Raw genomic sequence first — 10,132 nt, 5'->3', positions numbered from 1 at the left:
TTTTTTTGCAAAGATAAATCTTAAGATCAAGATCAAGATCAAGAAAAAACTGAATCTGATTTATGTTTATGCTCTTAAATATAAACTAAAAAATAACTGGGATATTTCAAAATAATTTCTTCATACAACAGTAAAACTGCTGAACAGGACAGCAAACAGTGTGATGTACTGGACTGCTTGTGTTGATTTTTGCAGTATTCTGCTTCTGTTTACTCAGCTAAAAGTGTTTGTGTGTGTCTGTGTGTGTGGGTGTGTGTGTGTGAGAATAATATAAATTATAGCATTTTGTAGGTGTATAAATATGCTGGGGAGCTAGTCCTTTTCATGTGTAAAAGTGCTTTCAGTTATTTATGTTTATTTTATTTGGGAACAAAGATGTGATCTTGGATTATTACCTCGCATGACTAGTATATCAAATGCCATGTTATTTCCTGTTGCACGGTGTATATAAAAGACTCCTTGCTGCTAATACAAAAATATAACAGCTGATGATTAGCAAATCAATGTTCTCTAGTGGTGTTGTTTTATTTTGAATTACTTCCTTTAAAACTGCCCTAAACTGCTGATTCCAAGTTGTCTCTTTAATTGTTGGATGCGTGTACATATCACGTGTGTTGAAAAGGTCATAGACTAACAAAACTGGAATTTATTTGGGTTTAGCCATGATTTTATTGGTTTACTTAAATATTGATTGATATTTGGTAGTACCTACGCTTTTGGCAGACTGTTTAATGTGGAAACGTCTGCAAGATATTTTACAGGGAACGTCTTCTTCAGACGGACAAAAGTCATGGTATCTACTGCCCTGATTATACGAGTAGCTGGTGTGGTGGAAACAGGTTTCCTCTCTTTCTTGACCAAGTGTCAAAATGACCTTATTTTGGAAGCCAAATAGCCATAGTTTAAAATGTGCTGAGGTGTCATTAAATATTACTTTCCTTTCCTCTAGAAGGAGTATTATTTTTATGTCTCAACCTCTGAATAATTCATTTGTTATATATTATGTTTGTACCATCTGTATGTCCATCTTTACATATGTGTGAAAAGATTGATTGCATTTCAAGTTGTTTCTAGTTGTTGTCAAAGATGAATAATGCTTCTATTGTGGACAGGGATTTCAGTGTATTCTGTTCTGAAGTTGTCTATACAAGGAAATAATAAATTATTGATGGATGAAAAGAAGAGATCTGCTATAAATAAGATGTGAATGTTACTGATGAGTTGCATAAATTACTAGCTTGTTCTGTCTTTCATCAACTATTCAGAAATAAATACAAACAGTTGTCCAAATTAATTTCTATGAAATTTATGTTTGTTTTATTTTATTATCTTTACCATAATTATTACACCAGCTGGATTATATGATAATATGCCGGTACATGTACATAATGTTGATTTGTTAAAGGCATATTGTCACAGACAACTGACCTATTTAATGGTCTAACAAAGTATCACCTGAACAAATATAATTTGATTTGTCCCTAAATGTACTTTATTCAACCAACTTCATAACCACCATACTCCATTTATTAATGACATTTTGTAAAAATAATTGAATTACGGCAATGGTCCATAATTCAAAAACTAAAATTGCCCAGAGGGATGACATGGATTTCACTCCATCATGGTTTAGTTAAGGTGATGCGATAGCTAGATTTGGTCTCCAATAATTAATGTAATTTTTATTTATTATCCATTTTTAGAGAAATAAGGTCCTTAAATATGTGACAATATGCCTTTAATATGCCATAAACTATTTACTTATTGTGTGTAATTACATAATGTTTGGTGAATGCTGTTAATTTCCAGGATATATTATCCACATGATTCAACATAACCGAGTTGATAAAAACCATACAAAGCACACATGTAATAACAATTGTAATGATGTTGTTTTCCCAGTCCTAGCTCAGACTGTGCATATGAAAAATTATTATAAAAGAAATGAGTCAAAATTGTCTTGTAAATCTGAGTAGATCGTTTAACATATGTGTAATCTTGACTCGTGAATGGAAACATTTTATGAATGAAAGTGAAGTTCTGGCCACAGCAGACAACCAACCAAATGTCGTCATTTTTAAGCCAGCCAATCAGTAGCTGCAGACTCAATCTGCACATTGTGCAATTATTAAAAATATATATTACCCTGGATAATTGAGCCCCCCCATAAGGGTAATAGATACTAGTCTGTTATTTTCTGTACATTTAAAAAGTAGATTTATTTATTTATTTATCATTACATATTGTACATACGTTCTGACTTGTAAAAACTTTCAAGCATGAATTAATTCTGATGCTATTACAAAGAAATTTTATTTTTAAAATGTATTTTATTTTTGACTTGCTCTTTATTGATGCACGGCAATGTCAGTGGTGTGCTTGTATAACCGCTACTATCTCTTGGAAAGCGTGGATGAATAAATTATTTACATACCAAACCCAGCAAAGCACAAACTGACTAACACTGCCAATGATAATCGATTCATACACATTGTATATTATTATTCTATTAAACTAACAGATGATTGACAAAAATTATTTTATTGCATATAAAAAAAGTTATTTGTTTTCACAAGTTGTGTACATTTGGAGTTTTGGTGGGGATTTCACTTTAAATTGTTAGAAATATTTGGGTATTTTTTTCTAAATGTGCAAAAACAAATTAATTTTTTCTCAAACGTTTGTTTGCTTCTTATTTTTGTTACATTGAATTCAGGATCTATACTTTTCTTGAAACTGTTTTCTAAATGTTTTTACCTACAAAGTTTAATGCATGCTATTTTCACCAACCTGTTTGAATACTCTTGTTTTAACTAACCTGTTAGAGGGAAAATGAAGGTTTTCCCTTTCCATTACCAGTAATATGAAACCAGATTTGTTGGGACATTTGGTATGTGTTTTAATTAGAAACTTAATGACAGTACATTTTAATTTTCAGCTAGTGTTACTGTAACACTAAATGTCCTTTCTGTTTGCAGACGGTGATTTCATGTCACTAGTATTGTAATGAAACTCCTGTGCACACACAGATTTGTATTCAGAATTTATCAACACTGCAGGACTTGAACTGAAAATAATTCTGCTTTTGAAACTTGTATTTTATGGGAATATTGTTGTAGTGGTTAATTTATGCCAAAATGTATTCACGCTTGCTGGAGGTTTATGGGAATGGGCAGGGCTGTTAGCAATAGAGTAAGCCAATCTGTGTGAAATTAGCAATACATTGTATGCTACCTTACATCTCTGAATGGTTATGAGACCATTTTCCAATATGCAAGTTCTTTTTTGGCTTTGTGGTGTGGAAAATCGAAAACAGATGCATAAAAAATATTGTTTATTGTTGTCAGTAGCAATGATTCCACAGGGCTAGCTTTGGCACTCGCCAAATTCGCCAATTGCGAATTTTCATTTGCGAATTTTCAAAACAAATGGCGAATTTTATTTTAATTTGGTGAAAAAAGTACATCTAATAATGGAGATTTTGTTAGAGAATATATCAGCATTTCTACTATTTTTGAAGTTTAATAGATAATTTGGTGAAATTTTCTTCTCAGTCAGAGATAGCCCTGATTCCATGAGAGGGATCTAGCTCAGTCGGCAGAATGCTCGCTCGAGGTGCTTGTGTTGTAGGATTGAAGCACCAGTGAACCCAATCTCAGACTGGGGTTTTTCCCCCATCCCAACCAGTGCCCCACGACTGGTATATCAAAGGCCATGGTATGTGCTGTCCTGTCTGTGGGAAAGTGCATATAAAAAAAGATCACTTGCTGCTAAATAAAACTAAACTTTTGAACTATTTTATGCGTCTGGTTTTCGCAATCCATGAACACATCGCACTAAAAACTGCACTCATGGGAAAACAAAGTTCTCTTATTTCTATCAAGATCTGAAGTCTGATCCATTGAAGTTCTATTGTGTGGTGGATCCGCTGAGAGGTTCAGAATGTGTGATTATAGTCTTTCATGTTTAAATCGCAAAACATTACCGAAGCTGGGTCTGGATCTGACGAGTGTAGTGAGAACACCATATCTGATGTATTTTGATGTCTGGGTCTGTAACTTTTACCTGTCATCAATATATATTAAATGCATTCATACCTTTAAATATATTTTCATCTACGAACACCAATAATGATAAGAGTTCTACATCGATTAAAGGGACATACCCTAGTTTCAACCCGTGAAAATTAACACCAAGTTTAGTTTGTCTACAGACCTGTAACGCATTTGGATAAAGTTACAATTGAGTGAAACATGAGTCTGTGACTGAAAAAATTAAATACCCTCTAAATATAGACCAAAACTTGGGTATGTCCCTTTAATATATATATACCTTTCCTGTTGTTTATTAAGAAAAATGAAAAAGGTTTTAACATTATGCAGGTGGTGTGAAAATATAGCGTATGTTCTACATGTGTGTCATCGGTTGTCGTCGTAGTTTGCACCAGCATAGACATGGTGTGTGTTGATGCATTCGATTCAGTGCATTTCATTATCAATTGGTATCGTACTCGCCAAACCCCCATTTCCACCTCCGTTGTGTTGTGGGCTAAGACAGAAACCTATAATAACCATTAATGTCTGTATTTACATCACGTCACACGTGTGCATGTTTTTCCCAAAACTATGTATGCAATTTTTATTCATTTACAAGCGATTTTATGTTGATGCTGTTATTATTTTACTGTTTACTGGACTAATGAATTGTATTCAAGCAGGGTACTCCTGTAAATTTTTCTCAACTTATTACCTAATTTTGTTGTAAGTTATCTTGCTGTTATCAAAATGCATGGTAATAAATTGTTGATTTATGAACACCTGTTACTTTTGTCTCACATATATTTGCAGGTATCTAGACATGTGCCCGGTTTAATGAGCATGATTATAAGCTATGACAGCAAAAAGCTGTGCTATCTACGGCGTGGTTACAGCCGTGCACACATAACAAAGTTATGACAACTCCGTGATTTTGCGGCCATGAAACCAAAACTGCTGTGTCTCAACTGGGATGGCGCAAGCCAGACTATATTTATCTGTGACAGTTAACCCCAGCATTTCCCTGTACATATACCGGCCTCGGTGGCGTCGTGGTTAGGCCATCGGTCTAAAGGCTGGTAAGTACTGGGTTCAGATCCCAGTCGAGGCATGGGATTTTTAATCCAGATACCGACTCCAAACCCTGAGTGAGTGCTCTGCAAGGCTCAATGGGTAGGTGTAAACCACTTGCACCGACCAGTGATCCATAACTGGTTCAACAAAGGCCATGGTTTGTGCTATCCTGCCTGTGGGAAGCGCAAATAAAAGATCCCTTGCTGCTAATCGCAAAGAGTAGCCCATGTAGTGGCGACAGCGGGTTTCCTCTCAAACTGTGTGGTCCTTAACCATATGTCTGAGGCCATATAACCGTAAATAAAATGTGTTGAGTGCGTCGTTAAATAAAACATTTCTTTCTTTCTTTTTCCCTGTACATACGATCCAAACTTCTGCTTTGTTTTCACCATCGCCTATGTTTTTTGTTTATTGGGTTTGCGGCCACTTGAGTAGCCACTCCCCCCTCCCCACTGTATATATTTTTCTGTCGCTCAATAACATGACACAAACAGTGTTGTTGCCCCCCCCCCCCCCTCCCCCAAAGTAATTTTTTTTGGCTGTACCAGTGGTAGCAGTTGTCACTCAAACAAAACCCCACCTTAGTAAATTCTGTTACAATTGTAAGACATGTCTGTATATACAATTAGGGCCTATAAGGTGGAAACAAAAAGGATGTGATCTAGAGAGTGTGTCCGCCAATGTGCCTGGGATGCCTTCCCTGCCCCAACCAGTGCTCTACAACAACACCTGGTGGGAAAGTGTTGTAAAGTACGACCATCATTGTGCTGTCGGTCTCCGATGTAACCGCTTCACTGTCCACAAACTTTGTAGTTTATGTTGTCATAGTATGATACCATGGCTAGCAGTTTATGTTGTCATAGTATGATACCATGGCTAGCAGTTTGTTGTCATAATATGATACCATGGCGTTATAACCGCTCCATTAAACCAGGCCTGGAATTTTCTTATTTTTTAGTTCCCTGCAAGTCCAGCTGGAGGGGGCTAGGTTTCATCTCCGTCCTTCTCTCGGTCTCTCAGTCTGTCCGTCTGTCTGCCTGTCTGTCCCACAGTTTTCCAGATGTTTTTTTCCACAATGCCTTGATATTGAGCTGACATTTTGTGTATACATGTAGCTTTATGCTACAGATCAAGTTTGACTTTTATGGCAATTTACCCATTTTTTGACAGTTATGACCCTTGAACTTGGGAGATAAGAAAATTGTTTTCCGGATTTTTCCCCCAAACGCCATTGAGATATTGAGCTGTTATTTGATGTATAGCTTTATCATGTACTGTTACAGATCAAGTTTGACTTTCATGGCAATTTATCCATTTTTGACAGTTATGGCCCTTGAACACAGGAGATACGAAAATAAAAAGTGGGTACAGTAGGGGACATGTATTGCTTTAGCAATATTCTCAGAATACTTGTTTAAATGTGTGAAGGGTATTAAAGAAATATAAAAACATTGTCAGACTTTATGCCAAAAAATAATTTGAGGGTTCGTAATAAAAATAAAACAGACGGTTTGAAATTGAACATTGCATTTCAGGTACTTTGACAAATTTTAAACAGTAGTTATCTTATAATTTCTCTCTTAAAAAAAAAATTAGAAAATTTTTCCACAAAATTTTAGGTCATGTCATTTTATCCTTCGTTCCCTCAGGCAGAAATCCCTTTTTTTTCTTTGCTGGCAAGAGTGCTTTTTCAATTGTTAGCATGCAGCTAAATGCAAACTTTGCAGTAGTTCACAACTGGGTATTATTAGAATACTTTCCCAAGATGCAATTGGTAATGAGATCTGGGTTTTCTCATTAGCATGGTCTTAACTACCGTATATTGCCGTGTATTAGCAGACTCCTTGGATAAGCCGACCTCTTAGTTTGACCCTAAATATCTAGTACAAAATCATCGGCCTTGTGTATAAGCCGAAGTCATCATTTGTCCAGCTGTATGTTATATTGATTTCAATAATACTGAACAAATAGACTTGTGCTTTTCTTGTTCATTATATTTGTTTTCCCTTTAATTATTAAACACGGTAATCGCAATCGCGATCGCAGTCAATGCAGCAATGCTAACATCTACCATGCCGTGAAAAATAATTTAGAACTGATAAAGCATAACAGAAAAATAAATAATTCAAGCTGTAACAACATATCCCTGCACACAAGTAATTAATTTATTCACTGGACAGCAAAAAGTAAAATCATTGAGGCATGTTTAATCCCCCACCACACACACAGAAACAAAAGATCATGCGGTCCTTGACTGCAGCTGTTCACTGTATATGGTATGGTCATGTGACAATAGTGGGAGTAATTATCGTCCTGAAATTCATGTTATGTTTTTTTCAGTCGGTAATGTTAATAATGAGCTTAATTTATTTATGGCATTACTCTACAGTTTAATGCACCCTCCCAACAAAACAATAATATTAGAAATATAATACTTGTTTGAAGAAAAAAGACCGTTTTGTATCTGAAATTTGCTATATGAAAGACTGGTCCCAGCACAGATAAACAAAGATGGCGGACAGTTGGAAAGAATACGTTTTTACCATTAAATTGACAATAAAACAAGTAATTTTTATTATTATTCATCAAACTTATAATGCATTCAAGAACAAAAAACTGCATAATATTGCATGATGGGGTGTTTTATTTATACTGTGCGCAAATTATTATTACATAATCTGTGAAAGGCTAAGGGTCTGATAAAAATTTATAAGTCGCGGTCTGGAGTATTTTCGATCAGAATTTTATGCTCCGATTTGTTGCCTCCGTGTATAAGCAGACTCTTCTTTTGAAAAGTGTTTTTAGACTTCAAAAGTCGGCTAATACACGGCAATATACGGTATTAGGGAAACTATAACAATTTAATAATGATGGTGGGTAGATCTTTCTTCTTACTCATGAACCAATGTGCAGCAGTATTATACTTTTTTTCTTGCATGTTTACAGACCTCTCACTGTACCACATGTACATTCTTTAAGCTAAGACTACTCTTCTTTTTTTTTCTTTCTGCATAATTCTTCCCTCTAGTTTAATAACTGTTTTAGCAAACATCAACATGACCATGCAAAATTGACTAGGTTTAAAAATTGTTCATGGTTCATATCAACTAGAATCATACAGTTAACAAAGCTGTAGTAGTAGATGTGGTCATGTACCTACAAATTTTAAAGTTTGATTTGTTTAATGACTCCACTGAAGCACATTGATTAATTATCTATTGGATGTCAATTTTGATGTCTTTTGTGGAAACACACTAGATTTCATTTAGCAGCAAGGAATCTTTTATAAGCACTTCTATAGGTACAATAGACAGAACATCACATACCAGTCTTTTATATATTACACTGGTTGGAATGGAAATAAACCCCAAAGGGTCTGCCGAGGAGGTTTGATCCTATAACCCGAGCACCTCAGGAAAGTGTTCTACTGACTGATCAGCCCCAAGTTCATCCAGAAAGAAATGTTTTATTTAACGACGCACTCAACACATTTTATTTACGGTTATATGGCATCGAACATATGGTTAAGGACCACACAAATATTAAATTATTCGTGGGCTACTCTTTTTGATTAGCAGTAAGGGATCTTTTATATGCACCATCCCACAGAGTAGTACATACCACAGCCTTTGATATACCAGTCGTGATGCACAGGCTGGAACGAGAAATAGCCCAATGAGCCCACCGATGGGGATCGATCCCACACCGACTGCGCATCGAGCAAGCGCCTTACCACTGGACCAGTCTAGCGAACGTTTTTGTGCTCGGTCTGGCTGAACTCGGCCCAGGTAAATCCCACCCTGCACAAACCTACATACAAAGCTGGTTCAAGATGCTGATGCCCAGAACTAGAATATGTTGTCTGACTTTACAACTGAAGATAATTCACTTTCACTGTTCAAATGCCAACACTAAACCAATTTGGTTTCATTAACTCTTTTATTCACAGATGACATTTTTTATAGTCCCCATTTCTGAAGATCTAGAACAGTAACCATACAGGTCATATGAACGATAATTTAGATACCAAAAAGCTGTAGTTTAAAAAAATTCCTTTCTTTTGCAATATTTGGGCTGATTCAACATCGGACCCATATAGATATATAGCATTTGTGACACTATAACAAATGAGATGTTCCAAAAACAAGACTTAAGTATTTTGAAACCTCAAAGATCATTGTTAACTCAATATGTAATTTAGTAACTGAATAGTGTGGCTAATGATCTATCATTACTTTTACATGTTATCCAGATTCTCCCCCTTAAAAAATGGGATTCCCGTACACCTATGGACATCATAGTGCAAAATACTTTCACTTGCTCAAATTCTTTTTTATTAAATTGAAAGATGTAATAAACAATTATGGCACCGTGATATAATCAATATGATGTTTTATTGAGTGTAATCACCTCAACATCCACCCTCAGTGACTATAATTGTTATATATATACATTATATCGGTCACATCTCTGTATCATAATTGTTTAATATCTAATGACATTTAAGTATGTTTTATTAGATGACTAATATTTGTTCCACACAAACAGGCCAGGGCCCATATTTTCGAAGCTATCTTAGCCTAAGAAATCGTGAAATTATCGTAAGCTATGACGTCACTATGGCGTTCGCTGTAGTGACGTCACAACCTACGACGCTTTTACGATTTCGTAGCGCTAGGATGACTTCGAAAATATGGGCCCCAGTGCTAGCTGTGGCACTCGCCAAATTCGCCAATTGCGAATTTTAAAAATCCACTGGCGAATTTAATTTTAATTTGGCAAAATAATTTCATGTAATAATTGATATTTTGTTAGTAAATAACTGTGTTTCAGCAATTTTTTTTAAGTTTAATAGACAATTTGGCGAAATTTTCTGGTCACCCAGAGGTAATCAAAATTATGCCATTTCATTTTTTTTTTATGTACTGAAAATAAATAAGTAAAATAAGGACATTTCTGAAAAGGATCTACCCCCTCCACAACCCCCAAATGTTTAACATTAATAAAGAAAAAGCTACAAATAA

This window comes from Gigantopelta aegis, chromosome 9 (genome assembly GCF_016097555.1).
Source record: "Gigantopelta aegis isolate Gae_Host chromosome 9, Gae_host_genome, whole genome shotgun sequence".
NCBI lineage: Eukaryota > Metazoa > Mollusca > Gastropoda > Neomphalida > Peltospiridae > Gigantopelta > Gigantopelta aegis.
Note: the sequence above shows the minus strand (reverse complement) of the source record.